This window comes from Sus scrofa, chromosome 8, assembly GCF_000003025.6.
Source record: "Sus scrofa isolate TJ Tabasco breed Duroc chromosome 8, Sscrofa11.1, whole genome shotgun sequence".
NCBI classification, from domain to species: Eukaryota; Metazoa; Chordata; class Mammalia; order Artiodactyla; family Suidae; genus Sus; species Sus scrofa.
In genome coordinates, this window is record NC_010450.4 from 80,182,824 (window position 1) to 80,199,542 (window position 16,719).

At 34.9% G+C, this 16,719-nt stretch overlaps 1 long non-coding RNA gene across 1 annotated transcript in view; it reads left to right on the forward strand.

The window, feature by feature from the left end:
• Nucleotides 1–16,196, forward strand: part of LOC110262143 — a 100,103-nt gene extending 83,907 nt beyond the window's left edge. The window contains exon 3 of the long non-coding RNA XR_002346743.1: nt 15,628–16,196. This is a non-coding gene — a long non-coding RNA (uncharacterized LOC110262143). The remainder of the gene's footprint in view (nt 1–15,627) is intronic.

The following is a 16,719-nucleotide window of genomic DNA, read 5'->3' on the forward strand; positions in this document are numbered from 1 at the left end:
AGTACTATTATGTACACTTATGTGTTTTGATACACATCTGTACACAAGGCCTACATTTATTTGTGAAATTGCTAGGTATGTGTATATTTAGTGTACAGCTTTAATCTGTCAAGCAGTTTTCAAAGTTGATAGACTACCTTACACCTTCACCAGCAGTATACGAAATCTCTCCTGGACAACTTTACTATTGCTTTCTGTCTTTATTTGACCACATTCAGTGAAAATGCTTGGAAAAATCTCTACATTTTGGAAGATAATTTTTTTGTGTAACAAATCTCATAAAAAGCTATTTAAAATATTCCATAGATATCAAAAAAAATTGTAAAGTCTATGTCTGTGTGTATATATGTGTGTGTATATATGTATATATATATATATATATATATATATATATATTACATGTATGGATATATGTGTGGATATATTTATATACCCACACATATATAAAACAATCACAAAATTGAGACCTGAATAACTCTGGAGGGGTAGCATATCCTGGACACAAAGACAATATCATCTAAATGTCAATGTTCCTCAAATTAATGTATAAATTTAGGGAAAACTAATGTTGTTATGTATAACAGGTTAGGGATCCAATGTTGTCTCTGTGAGGATGCAGATTCGATCCCTGGCCTCACTCAGAGTTAACGATCTGGTGTTGCTGTGACTGTGGTGTAGGCCAGCAGCTGCAACTCCAATTTGACCCGTGGCCCAGGAACTTCCATATGCAGCAGGTACAGCTGTAAAAGAAAATTAAATATGTATAAATTTAGGGCATTTCCTACTTTTATAATAAATGGTTTTAGTAAAGTAAAAGTTATATTTTGTATTTCACTTGCAAAGGCAGTTATGAAAAATTGATGATAACTTAAAATTGAAAATTAAATAAAGGGATGTTCATCCCATGAAATACGATGCATCACTATCAAGTTACTATAATTTTAAAAGACTATGTTGACAGAGGAAGAGTCAAATAGGATAATACTGAGCCTTGAAACTTACCCAAATACATATGAAGTTTAAATAAATAGGATTTTTATAATATATTATTGGATAAAATGCATTATATTACAATATAATATTCAATTGCTATACCACACAAAAAATAAATCACACAATTTAAAAATTAAATGTCAAAAAAAGGAGTATAGTATTAGAATATTTAGGAGATATTTGTGTAAATTTGAGAATAGCAGATAACTTAAGAATGTTGTGAAGCCCAGAAACCCTGAAAGAATCATCAACAGATGTGAGTATATAAAAATTAAAACTTTCTGTCAAAGTCAAAAATAGACTGGAGAGTTCCCGTTGTGGCGCAGTGGTTAACGAATCCGACTAGGAACCATGAGGTTGTGGTTCAGTCCCTGCCCTTGCTCAGTGGGTTAACGATCCGGCGTTGCCGTGAGCTGTGGTGTAGGTTGCAGACGCGGCTCAGATCCTGTGTTGCTGTGGCTCTGGCGTAGGCCAGTGGCTACAGCTCCGATTCGACCCCTAGCCTGGGAACCTCCATATGCCACGGGAGTGGCCCAAAGAAATAGCAAAAAGACAAAAAAAAAAAAAATAGACTGGGAGAAAATATTTTCATTATATATGACAAAGCTTTTTATAAAAGAAAATGGCAGAATAAGCTGCATTTTAAAACTTAGCTTATTCAAGTAATAAAAAGAATGTACTAGATCTATACACATTAACCTGGAAAATATTTTTTAAGCATATCTTTTAAGAAAGAAATGGTGTGAATTCTGGGAAGATGATGCAGTAATATAGCTTTTAGATCTAAATTCTCACTTAAAAACAGTCAAAGTGACTAGAGAGCAAAAACTAAATATTTTCAATAAAACTTGATATCAAGGTAGCACCATGCATCCCCAAATACAAATAGAGACAAAACACCAATACTGACAAGATAGAAAGGTTAATGTCATTGCTACGAGAGAAAGCAGAGGGAAGCAAGAGTACACCTGACTGACCTAAGAGTAGGATAACACAAGATGGCTCACGTTGAACTTGAGCTGGCTCATTTGAAAACAATAGCTACACCTTAGAAGCATTGTGCACACTATACAGTAGGGCCTAAGAGTTTGGAGGTGTCTAGCCCTTTTGAACCCTTGAAATTGAATTGGCAGGGATCCTTTTTAGAACAGGGCCATGCAAGGAAGAAAAACTAATGGGAGCAAAATGAACATGGAGCAGGAATGGGGTAAGAGTGACAAAGGAAAGAGAAGAGTCAAAGAAAATTGGACAAAGTGAATAAAGGCAAGAAATCTTAGAAAGCAACATGCCATAATTTTACACCACATAAAAACAAAGAGAAAAGGAAATTTTGGGAAGGGAAGCCATGTGAATCAAGCTCCTTCTAAAAATTTGGAGGAAGATCATATTAACATGATCAACATAAAAGTACTGAAATCAAATCCCATAAAAAATTACTACAGGGAAAAAAAAGAATGACAACCAGAATGACATCTCTAGAGACAATAAAAACATACCAGAAAGCCATATTCAAAAGAAAGGAAAAAATTATAAAGTACTATTTCAAACAAGCTAAAAGATATTAAGAAAATATACAAGGAGTTCCCTGGTAGCTCAGTGGGTTAAGGATCCAGCATTGTCACTGCTGTGGCTCAGGTTGCTGCTACAGTGAAAGTTTAATTCCTGGCCCAGGAACTTCTGCATGCTGTCTGCATGAGCAAAAAAATAAAATACAAAATATGAAAAACAGTGTAACTCAAAATCAAAAAGTCTATAATTGAGATGGCAGAATTCAAGCATTAGAAATAAGAGTTAAAATCATTCTAGAAAATCAAAACTATTGAAATAGAAAACTTGAGTGAATAAACACAACAACTATTGTCTTAAAAATAATTAAAGGAAGAAGAAGAATTTTAATTATTTTAAAAATAAAGGAAGAAGAATTTTAATTATTTTAAAAATAAAGAATTTTAATTATTTTTAAAATAATTGAAGAAGAATTTTTTAAATCAAAAGGAAATGAGAAAAGAAATAAAAGGATTTCAGACAGGATTTTATGTACTAAAAGTATATGAAAGCTTTCTAAAATAATAATAAAAACTTTTTCTGCAACTACATATTGAAAGAGGATAACATGTTTTTGACACTCAGAACAACAAACACCAAGACATTCTAGTAAAATTATTATACTGTAAAAGAAAACAAAAAGTCTTTGGTGTTCAGGAGGAAAGGACACATGATTTATAAGAGATATAAAAGTATATTGTCATCAGACTTTTTGACGTAATATCTTTGTGTCAGAAGAAAATAAAGTAATATACTTCATGTATTTAAGGGGAAAAAAAATGTGAACCATATATTTTCTATCCAGTAAAGCAAATCTTTAAAAATAGAACATAGTCATTATCAACAAGAATAAATTTAAAGAATATTGCTCCCATTAGTCCTTTTAAAAAATCTACTAGAAAAATAATTTAAAGCAACCAAAAATTTATATAAGGATCAGTGGCAAGAAGTAAATATGTAAATATATATAGAACTAATTCTAAATAAGGATTAAAACAGAGATTATAGAGTCACACATGTAAATGTTTCTAACTAGAAAAAGAGAATGGGATAGTGTTTTTTAATTTTTATAACTATATTAACTATTTTCAGTGATCATAATTAGTGTTAATAATACTAGCATTATTATAAAAGCTCTCAGATATGTGAAGTATGGTAAATCAAATGAGTAATGATGGGAAATTTTAATTATAATATTTCCTATGAATTTGCAAAATTATCAGAATATAAAAAAGAACATAGTATAATTCTAACATAGTCCAGATTAAATAAAAACCCCATTGTTCTGAATTTGCATTGGAAATATCATTAAAAACACATGAGATATTTTTAAAGAGAAAGTGTGTGCATGTATGCCCTAACTGTCCACTGAAAAAGACTAGAAACCATGGTCAATCCAAAAGCAACATGATTAGCATCATTAGAGCCAAGATTGTGGTCTTGGATTGGTACATCCTGGAGACATAACTGATTCTGGTCTAGGAAAGGCAATGAACAAACTGGCATGTAATACATTGTCATACTAGATAGCATGGAACTATTATAAACAATGAGAGAAAATTCAGGAGCCAAATTGAAGAGTCTACTATCCAAAGATAAAAAGTTTGAACCTCAGTAAGAATAAGAAATGCAATAAATTAAAACTCAATACATATGTTTAAATACATGATTTTATAATAATATTTTCCTTTCATGTCTTACTGCATTAGCTAGGGCTTACACAATACTTTAGAAAAGAAGTAGTAATAGGGACATCCTTGCCTTGTTCCTGATCTTAGTGGGAAAGCATCAAGTTTCTTACCACTTCTTGTAGGCTTTCTTTATCAAGTTTATCCTCTTTTCCTAGTTTGCAAGAGTTTTCATCATGAATATGTAGATTTTGTCAAATGCCTTTTCTGCATATATTAATATGATCATGTGGTTTTTCTTCTTTACTTTGTTGATGTGATGGACCACATGAATTGATTTTCAAATATTGAACCAGCCTTGGATCCCTGGGATAAATAGCATTGCTTTGTGGTGCATAATTCTCTTTCTATACTGTTGGATTTGATTTGCTAATATTTGATTTAAAAATTTTCCATAAATGTTCATGAGAGACATTTGTCTATAGTTCTTATAATGTCTTTGTTTGATTTTGGTATTTGGTATATACTGGTCTCATACAATGTTAGGAAGTATTCATTCTGCTTCAGTCTTCTGGAAGAAACTGTAAAGAATTGGCAAAGTTTCTTTCCTAAATGTTTGGTAGAATTTACCAGGCTAGTGCTTTCTGTTTTAGAAGATAATTAGTTATTGATCATAACTACATTTTTTAGAACTAATTAGTCATTTTCTGAGGATGACTCAAAGCCAAGACATTATCTTCAAAGCTGTGTAAATAAAAGGATAAAATCAAACATTTATCCTGCTTTTCCAATACAAACTATATCCGCAGGTAATTAAATAGTAAATGTGGGAGATGTATTTATGAGATGATATATAGTTAACAAATGTAATTATAAATGAAAATTAAATGGTAAAGGAAGAACATCATCAATTGAAAAAAAAAATACTTTAGGTAATAGCAAACTAAGTTCATAACAGACCAGAAAACAAGCACAAACTTTGGACATAAAACAAAAAGCAACTGCTTGAAAGCACAGCTAAGTGAACAAGAATTGGGAGATTCAGGGTGGGAGTCCATACTCAGAGGAGAGGAGTTAGGTTGCTGTTTGTATGAACTTATTTGAGAGTCAGATATTTTCAGCACAGTTTTAACCATAATAGCACCAAACTGGAAACAACTCAAATACCCATCAACTGGTAAATGGATTAACAAATTGTGGTAAATCTGTACCATGGAATACTACTGTGTAATCATAAAAGAATAAATTACTGATCTGCACAAAAGCAGGGATGAATCTCAAAGCATCATGTAATGTGAAAGAAAGACATGAAAGGCTACATTGTTCATGAATCCATTTGTTTGAAATTATAGAAAAAAACAAAACAATGGTGATGGAAAGATTAATGGTTTTTAGGAGATGGTAGATGGGCAGAGGAGTTTGACTACAAAGAGGTATAGGGAACTTTGGAGAGATGGAACTGTTCAATACCATCGTTGTGACAGTTTCTTGACTGCATATATTTATCATAGCTCATCAAATATATTTAAAATTGGCGAATCTTCTCAAATTATAACACAGTAAAACATATTTTAAAATAGACAATAAACCAGACTTTATGTGCCTCCTGCTAAAGAAACTCAAAAATCTTTTTAATTTTTTTCTTTTTTTTTTTTTGCTTTTTAGGGCCACACCTGTGGCATATGGAGGTTCCCAGCCAAGGGGTCCAATTGGAGCTACAGCTGCTGGTGTACACCACAGCCACAACAACACAAGATCTGAGCTACATCTGTAACGTATATCATAGCTCATGGCAATGCTGGATGCTTAACCCACTGAGCGAGGCCCAGGATGGAACCCGCAACCTCTTGGTTCCTAGTTGGATTTGTTTCCATTGAGCCACAAAGGGAACTCCCAAAACCACTAAAATTCTTGCCAAAGTTATTAGATGTGGGTCTGATCAAGCCTCTGGGTCCAGCTGCCAATCTGAAGAAAAATGACTGTGTTATTTTTCAGTTAGAGGGCAAATGACTGTGATAAACTGCACCAGCATTATGAAATCAACAAGATCCAGATTATGAAAACTCTGCAGATGAAATGGTCAGGTTCTTCCACAAACACTTTCTGCAGATTTAAATGACCAAGTCAATTTGGGGGAGAAAAAAGTAAGCTTGGTCAATCATGTCTAGGGACTTATAAGTGGGTGATAAGAACAGAATCCCAATTTCCATTCAGCATGTAAGGAGATTAGAAGTAATCACCCCATCTTAATAACAAGTGAAAAACTGAGCAGACGGCAAAGTCCACAGCTCCTCTCAGATTCATTGGATAAGTGAAGTCATAGGGCAAACTGCTGCCCCCCGAATTGGAGACACATAGACAATTAGAGGGAAATATGAGGTACTGGAGCAGAAACCCAGGAATAGAAAAGCCCAGGGAAACCAGTGCTGGGGTAGGACAATCCAAACTGCAAAGGACAATTGCTGGAGACTCAATTTGGGAAACTTGTGAGAGTCAAAAACTGCAGGGGGCCCGGTAATGAGGGTCCTCCCACACATTTGTGATTGTCGCCTTTAAGAGCTCTATAAGATCCTAAGTAGAAATCAGAGACCCCCATCCCACAGCTTCCAGCATGAGGAGGGTAAAAGAAACAATCTTGAAATATTGTCAAAGCATTCTTTTCTCCTTAACAAGACCTGCCTCAGGAGAAACTATTCTACCCAAGCAGTACCTGCTGGAATTTTAGTCCAACTCCAGCCCCATCTGTCATCCTGTCCCTAAGGGAGGAAAAATACTTGTGATGGGCCAGTAAAATTTACATTCCAGGTCACAGATTCCCCAGAAGATTAAGACCTAAGATCTAATCTTAAAGCTACAGCTTTCTCTCACCACACACCTTAGTACTACATCAGTAAAGGCTACTTATCACAGTTCTTTTTACTTGATTCCTCATGACCAGCTTTCGAGAAAAAAATTACATGGCATACTGCAAGGAAAAAAGCACCAGTTTTAAGGAAGTTCCTGTGTGGCACAGCAGGTTAAGGATCTCACATTGCTGCAGATGCGCTGCAGATTGCAGCTGTGGCATGGGTTTGATCCCTGGCCCAGGAACTTCCATATGGCAAAACAAAAACAAAAACACCAACAACCACAGTTTGAGGTTGAACAAGAACCAGAGCCAGAGTTGGGTATGATAGGAATGTTGGAATTTTCAGACCAGTAATTCTTTAACTATGATTAATACACTAGGGGTTTTAGTGGGGAAATATGCAATGTGCAATAACACAAGGTAAGTAGAGAGATGGAAATTCTACAAAAGACTACAAAAAGAAATGCTAGAATTTAAAAATACCGTAGCATAAATGAAGAATGTCTTCCATGAGCTCATAAGGAGGCTGGGCATGGCTAAGGCAAGAGTCTCCAAGCTTGAGGATTTAATAATGCAAACTTTCAAAATTAAAAAGCAAACAGAAAAAAGACTGAAGAACAAAGCAGAATAGGATATCCAAAAACTGTGAGACAACTGCAAAATGTGTAACACATATATGTGTATTGGGAATACTAGAGAAGAAAGGGAGAAAGGAACAGAAGCAATACTTGAAACAACAATGACTGAGAATTTCCTCAAATTAATGTCAGACACCAACCCACAGATTCAAGAAGCTCAGAGAACAACAGGAAGGAAAAACACAAAGAAAAGTTCATTTAGGCATATCCTATTCCAACTACAGAAAATCAATGTAAAGAAAAAAAAACTTGGAAAAAGAGGAAAAAACAACTTACTTATAAAGGAAAAAAGAGTTGACTTGCCTCAGAAATGACACAACAAAATGAGATGGAAGTGAAATATTTAAAGTTTTGCGAGGAAAAAAAACACCAACCTAAAAATTTTCCTTCTGTGAAATTATATTTCGTGTGAAATTATCCTTTAAGAGTGAAAGAGAAATAGATTTTCTCAAACAAAAATTGAGAAAATTTGTTGCCAGTAGTTCTGCCTTGAAAAAAATTGCAAAAACATGCTCTTCAGAGAGAAGAAAAATGATATAATTCAGAAACTGGATCTACATAAAGTAGAGCATTGGAGAAGGACTCCATTGGAGAAGGACACTGAATTGTGTACCTATAAAATTCATATGTTGAAGCCATCTTCTCCTCCTTCTTCTTCTCCTTCTCTTCCTTCTCCTTCTCTTCCTTCTCCTTCTTTTCCTCTTCCTCTCTCTCGCTCTCCCTCTCCCTCCTTCTCTCTCACTCTCTCTCTTTCCCCCCACCCTCTTTCTCTTTCTGCATACCTGCATTGAGGAAAGTCCATGCAAGTACACACTGATAAGCCGGCCATCTACAAGTTAAGGAGAGAGCTCTCGCCAGAACCGGAATTGGCTGAATGAAGCAAAGGGGATACTTCCTGACTCATTCTCTGAGGTCAAAATTACCCTGATACCAAAAGAAGATGAAGACATTCCAAGCCATGAAAAGACATGGTGGAACCTTACATTTTAAACATATTACTAAGTGAAAGAAGCCAGTCTGAAGAGGCTACATACTCCATGGGGTTCAAGCTATGTTGTTCTGGAAAAGGAAAACCATGAAGACAGTAAAAAATTGGTTATTGCCATCGGGTCAGGAAGGAAGGATGAATAGGCAGAGCACAGGAAATTTTGAGGGCATTATAGTATCACTATAGTATGATACTATGATGGTGTATACATGTCTTTATAAATTTGTCCAAACACACGGAAGGTACAACACCAAGAGTGAACACTAATGTAAGCTATGGACTTTAGGTGATTATGAGGTGTCACTGTAAGTTCATCCTGATAACAAATGTGCCACACTGATGAGAAATGTCCATAGTGACCAAGCTAAGGTTGGGGGCGGGGGGGGTAAGAGGCAGGAATTATAAGGCAATTCTTTTGTACTTTATGCTCAATTTTGATATGAAACTGAAACTCCTCTATAAAAAGTAAAGTTCATTAATATGAAAATAATACACATTAGCATTTTACTGACATGGGACTACACTATGGTTTGGCACGTGCAGTGTATACAAAATGATCCCAATTTGTTTAACAAAATGTATGTTCATAAGGGAAAAAAACACACACACAAGGCAACACAAGGAATTGATTACCCTAAGAGTCAGAGTAGTGGTTACCTTGGAAGGGAGAGAGGAACTCTTATTAAAATGGACTATGGCAGCAAAACTCTATTTTTCACCTCCACTGCAATTATAAGATGTTCATCTTATAAGTAATTCATTAAGCTTAAGGTTCTCCAAATGTGGTCCCAGATCCATAGCATCAGCATCACCTGGGAACTTGTTAGAAATGCAAATTTTCAGACCCCAGCCCAGCTTCCTCTGTCAGACCAATTTGGAATATGTTTCCAATAAACACCATACTTGCTGGCACATATGTCATTCCTTTATCTTCTCTCAGCTACTTTTACAGGGACTCCTCAGAGATTAAAATTAAAGACTGAATCAGAACCTCCCAAGATGGGACCCAGGAATCTGTGTTTTGACAGTCCCTCCAGGTTTAAGAATGTGTATTAAACTTTGAGAACCTTGTGCTGAACCCCATACCTGTTTTGTGTGGTTTGCTGACTTTATGTTTCATTTTACAATAAGAAAGTTAAAATATTTAAGTCACAGAATAATGTGTTTTTTTGAAAAGATGTTGAATATTTGAAAATTTCTAAGAAATAGAACTTAAAAGTTCTTAGCACAAGAAAAAAAAATGTAGCCATGTGTAGTGATTGATATTAACTAGACTTATTGTGGTGATCATTTCTCAATACGTAGAAGTATGGAATCATTACACTGAAGACCTGAAACTAATATGTCAATTATATCTCAATTTTTAAGAGGCAATGGAGAACTTCTATTATATATGTCCATCTAATTGTTATACATGATAAAAGTATGAAATGACATACATCAAGCCCTTAGCATTGATTTACTCAGGGAAGTGGAATCAAAAGAGAGAATTTAACTTTAAATTTCTACTGCTGATTCATTAATTTGAGTTGATATTGCTTTTGTAACTGACAAAGATAATGATGTTTACAAGATTAAAAACACAAAAATTAAAACTTCAACTTATACATTATCTAAATTGTGTTTCCTGGAGCACTAGTGTCCCAAAAGATGTAAATAGGTATTCCAGTTAAAAGATTTAGCAGTGAAATAAAGTATAAAAAATGTCTTAGAATTTTAAGATGTAAATTAATATTTTAAATGTTGTAAGATTCCCACATATTTTTAACTTTACCCAGTGTTCCCCAGTTTTTAAAATTATAATACTTCAAGAAATTCCTACTAACACCCAGCAGCTATGGTGTGCTGAATCCAGCTTGTACAGATATGTAGTTGCACACATGTATTCACTACTCTATATCCCATGACATGGAGTTGGTATCTTGAAATCAGCCATGGGTAGAGTATTTATACCATGGAAGTCAGCAAATACTAAAAGTCAAGTCTCCACCAATTCTACCTGAATTGGAAGGGAAGAAGTAAAATTGTCATTGTATGCAGATGACATGATACTCTATATGGAAACCCCAAAGACTACACAAAAGTACTAGAACTAATATATTAATGAAGCAAGGTAGAAGGATACAAAATCAATATACAGAAATCTGTCACACTTCTTTACTCTAACAGTAAAATATCAAAAAAAGAGAGTAAAAAAATCCTATTTAAAATTGTATCAGGAGTTCCCTTCATGACTCAGCAGTTAATGAACCTGGCTAGGATCCATGAGGATAGAGGTTCAATCCCTAACCTCGTTCGGTGGGTTAGGGCTCTGGCATTGCCATGAGCTGTGGTATAGGTCACAGATGTGGCTTGGATCCCAGGTTGCTGTGGCTGTGGCTGTGGTGTAGGCTGGTGGCTAAAGCTTGGTGACTACAGTTCCAATTCAACCCCTAGCCTGGGAACTTCCATTGCCACAGGTGTGGACCTAAAATAGAATCAATCAATCAATCAGTCAGTCAATCAATCAATAAAATTGCATCAAAACAATTACCTAGGAGTAAACCTAGCTAAGGAGGTGAAAGACCTCTACACTGAGAACTGTAAAACACTCATGATGGAAACTGGAGATGATTCAAAGAAATAGACAAACCATGTTCTTGTTAAAATGTCCACACTACCTGAAGCAATCTACGGATTTAATGTGGTCCCTACCAAAGTACCCATGTTGTTTTACACAGACCTGGAACAAATAATCCTAAAATTTATATGGAACCACAAAAGACATAGAAGTGCCAAAGCTGGAGGCATAACCCTTTCAGACCTCAGACAATACCACAAACCTACAGTAATCAAAGCAGCGAGATATTAACACTAAAACAGTTACACAGGTCAATGAACAGAATAAAGACCCTAAAAATAAATGCACACACTGTCATGTAATCTCCAACAAAGGAAGCAAGAATATACAATGGAGAAAAGACAGCCTCTTCAGCAAGTGGTGTTGGGAAAGATGGAAAGTCTCATGTAAATCAATGAAGTTTGAACACTTCCTCATACCATACATAAAAATAAATTCAAAATGGCCTAAAGACTTAAACACAAAACTCCTAGAAAAGAACATAGGCAAAATATTCTCAAACTTAAATTATAGTAATATTTTCTTAGATCAGTCTCCCAAGGCAAAAAAAAGTACATATATATATAATGGAACCTAATAAAAAATACAAGATTTTGCACATCAAAAGAAACCATAAGCAAAATGAAAAGACAATCTACAGAATGGGATAAAATACTTACAAAGAAAGAAACCGACAAAGGCTTAATTTCCAAAATATACAGAGACTTCATACAACTAATATTTAAAAAATCCAATCAAAAAATGGGCAGAGGACCTAAAAAGACATTTCTCCAAAGAGGACATGCAGGTGTCCAACAGGTTCATTAAAAGATACCCCATAGCACTAATTGTTAGAGAAATGCAAATCAAAACTAAAATAAGGTGTCACCTCATACTGGTCAGAATGGCCATCATCGAAAAATCTACAAATAATAAATGCTGGAAAAGGTGTGGAGAAAAGGGAACCCTCCTACTCTGTTGGTGGGAATGTAAATTGGTACAACCACTATGGAAAACAGTACAGAGGTTCCTCAAAAAAACTGAAAATAGAGTTACCATGTGGTCCACCAATTCCACTCGTAGGCATATATCCATAAAAGATGAAATTATAATTTAAAAAGATAGATGCACCCCAATGTTCATAAGCAACACTATTCACAATAGCCAAGACATGGAAGCAACATAACTGTCCATCAACAAAGGAATGGATGAAGAAGATGTGGTACATACATAATGGAATACTATTCAGCCATATAAAAGCATGAAATAATGCCATTTGCAGTAACATGGATGGACCTAAAGATTATCACACTAAGTGAAATAAATCAGAGAAAGACAGATATCTCGTGTAGAATCTAAAAAAATAATACAAATCAACTTATTTACAAAACAGAAACAGACTCACAGATGTAGAAAATAAACTTATGGTTAAGAAAGGGGGAGATGGAGAAGAAAAATTATGAGTGTGGTATTAACACATACCTACTATGATGTATTAAATAGGTAAACAAGAATTTACTTATAGTGCAGGGAACTATATTCAGTATCTTGTAATAATGTATAATGAAAAAGAATCTGAGCTGCATGCCTGAAGCTAACACAATACTGTAAATCAACTATATCTCAATAAAAAAATTTTTAAGACCTCCACTTACTCCCAGACATTTTTCACCTCACCCATCTAGCAGGCTACATTTCATAAGACACAGGGAAATTCTCCCTTTAATTGGAATCTAGTTGTATTTTGTAATTTTAAATTTGTTTATTCATAAGCAAATAAAAACTTTATTACCCCTGGCATACTAAAATTTATTGATATAAAATTTAAAGCGTTACGAAAACGGTTGAGAAAGAGTAGAAGTGAATTTTAAAAAGTGGAAAGGCACCTTCGGCAGTGTTGCTCTACAAGCATAGAAATCTGAGGGTAGAACAAAATACTTCTAGTACTTTCAAAGCATCAGGAAAAGGCAATGTTTTAATTTTCTGTTTATGTGATAGCGCTCTTCTTAGTATAAAGTTCTAAGTATTTTTTTCTCCAACCACAACCCCAGCTAATCTCATCAGGCGGAAATAGCTCCAATTCCCCACAGGACCAGTGAGGGAAAGTAGGTCTAGGTTTGTGTATTTTTGGCTGAGATGACCAGTGTCCTAAAGAACGTTGTCACATCCATGTTGAATTACTAAGCAACTTCCTCTGTCAGACTAGTTTGAAATACTTTTCCAGTAAACCATCCTTGCTAGCACATACATCATTCCTTTATCCTCTCAGTTACTTTTACACGGACTCCTCAGAGATGAAAACTTGGGACACCTGCGGGAGAATGGGACAGGAGCCAGTGGTTGGAGATTTTTGAACAGGTGGCGGCAAGTCAGACTGTTACAAGAACATCGGTAGACCTCATCTTGGCAGTGGAAAATTTACATTATTCTTTAACCTTATAACAAAAGAGACAGATATTATATAATCAGAATCCCTTTTGCCATTCCTTGGTTGCTGGCAGCCGCCCTCCTCACACAGAATTAGAACACACCACACAGATCAGCTATGTAACACGCGACTATGGAGGCAGAGGTGGGAATCCCAGCGGAGAAAACAAACCCGGTTGCCCAGCAGCACTGCGGCCATGTGCCATACAGTAACACTGAGCCCAACCCTTGAAGCAAGACGCCAATTCCTCATCCATGGAGTCATGCATACCAGAATTAACAGGCTTGCATGCCACAGGCTTCAGAGCGAAAGAGGAAACTCCGACTGAACTGTAGGCTTTCCTCACACGCAGTGGTAGAAACGGACCATGAGCTCAGCTGGAATTCACATGGCTACGTGACTGTTCCAGGAATGATGTAGCACCCTGTACAGATAGCGGGTAAATCACAGTGTGAACAGATCCAAAGCATGTTACCATGTTGCTAAGAGCATTTGCGTCATCATCATATCATTCCAATCTTTAAGAAACTACATGAAATGTACTTTTAATTGTGGGGAAAATTCAATAAGCAGTTGGGTTCATATAATTCATTCACCTCATAACACACATAGGTGTTCACATGCAAGCCACAGAAAGTCTGGAGATGAATGAGTGTTCCAAAAAGTGGAGCCTGCTTCTAGTCATTTCCTCCATTGTCCAAACATCTCTGACTTATAAAAGCTCCATTTGTATTTAGTAATTGTTTCAGATTCCCCCATGCTGACAGGTGAACTTCACACACATTTTGAGGCTTATGTGAGTATCACTCTTATTTCCTAATGAGACTCATGGGAGTTGATTCTCTAAGATGTTCCTCGGACTTATTTCACATTCTTGATCACTACCATTTGGTTTCAAAGTTTAATTCTTTATCTGACTCTTAAAAATATAGCTAGCCATATCCAAATTTCAAATGAAAGAGAATACTCTAATCGCAATGATATTTTGCCCTCATCACAATAGTGCGCTTACTGTGCACCTTTTAAGGTACATTTCATTATTTGATATATTTTTTATAACATCCCTATGGAGTCAATAGCTTGCAGGTAAGTATACTTAAAACCAGAAAAATAAAGAACGTGTCCAGGAATGAATCATTAGCAAGAGGTAGAGCTAAGATTTTAACTGTCTTCCTGAAAAGCTGTGCATGTTCAATATTCCTTGCCAACATGGTTCCAGTGAATACTCTGATTTTTTTGAGTCAGCAAGGATTCAGCATTGTGTTTCAACCATCTTTGTGAAAAACCAAGAACAAAATAAAAAGTATGCTAGTTTGTTTCTTACAGGGTATTCCTGTTGGGAGTGAACCCAATTAGAAAGTTCTGCATTACCTCTCAGATTCTCTTCCATTCAGTGTGTAGTTCTGAGGAGGACAGCCATGGCCACGATGTAATTGAGAGCTGACCTCTGTGTTGTCTCTATGAGATCCTTGATGAATGTTGGCATAACACAGTGGCTGTTGCTTGCAGGAGTCTTCATGAATGATTGCATTCTGATTCACTTCTAGCCCAGACAAAAAAATATACTCACTTTCCATAGCCAGTGGCTCTTCAATGAATGCCTGGCTGAGTTTTACGTGTAGACCAAAGTCCCAAATCAATTTAATGTTACATTCAGTCACAAAAATGCAAACTGTCCAGTGTGACTTATGGCTTGTAGAGACATTAAGATAATAGGTGTTGTACCTACCTCTCAATGCTGCCCTAAATCTAAAATGATTATTTAAAATTTTTCTTAAAAAAAAATGGGTGTAAATTTACAATTGTAGGTTGATTCTATGTGCCTCAAAACTGGTAGCCCAATGAAAATTTTAAAAAAAATGAATATGAATTTTTCTTGGTAATCGCAATTTTGTGTTACCGCTTTAGTTTTTTATAGTCTATTGCTCCTAGGAGTAAAATGTTTCTCCATCTTTCTTAGGTATGTCTACACAACAGTAACATGTGATACCAGGATCCTAAGAAAAACTCAAGAGGTACTGAATAAAAGCACCAGATTGAACTTCAAATATTTGCATAAATAGTGCAGGTGGAGTGCAGACCTGGCTCAGGATTTTATCTGTGTGTCCTTAGGTAAGTAACTTTCATCTTTCTGAATCTGTTTCTTCACTTGTATATTGGAGATAGTAGTATGGCCATTTTCAGAGCAATGTTGTGAAAGTTAAATAACATAATGGTTGTGAAAATGTTATATAGAGTTCTATATAAATATTAAAGTTAATTAATATGATTAAAATGTGATTATTTGGCCAATGTTGCTATTTTTCTGTCAATTCAGTGTTTATGGGTCTTGGAAAGGAAGATGAGAGAAATGTATTTGTCTACGGGTAGTTTTAAATAGCAAAAAAACAGAACAGAAAAGGTGCTTTTCAAAGCATTCTAGTCTATACATTTAACATTGCTCTTTCTTATCTAAAATTTTTTTCATTACGAATAATACATCCTTAATGAAAAATTTAAACATATACAAAAGGAACATGAAAAATTACCTGTAACACCCCCCCAGATATAACCACTGTTAACATTTGGTCATTTATTTTTAAACATTTTTCCATATACTTCTATTTTTTAACCAAAAATAGAACCATGCAATGTATTGAAATTTTAAATAAATTTTATTTTATAATAGTAATAAATATAATTTTTATTTTTCCTTTTTCTTATGTCAATATTCTTCAAAAATATAGTCTCAAGTATAATATTTTAATGTATGGCAAAAATAATTTATATAAACATTCCTCTTCTAAGAAATATTTTTATTTACATTGTTTTTCTACTTAAAGAATTCTGCAGTTAATGTGCACAAAAATAAGTCTTTGTCCAATCTGTCTCCAAGAGTTGAAAATACTCTGACAAAGAATATGACGTTTTCTAAGGCTCTTGAAAGATATGACCAAGTTGTTTTTCTCACAAATTGCATCCACTGACACACCCATCAACCATGAGATGATCTATTTCAAAAAACACTGATTAACATTGGCTATTATATTTTCAAAAAATATTTGATCACTTG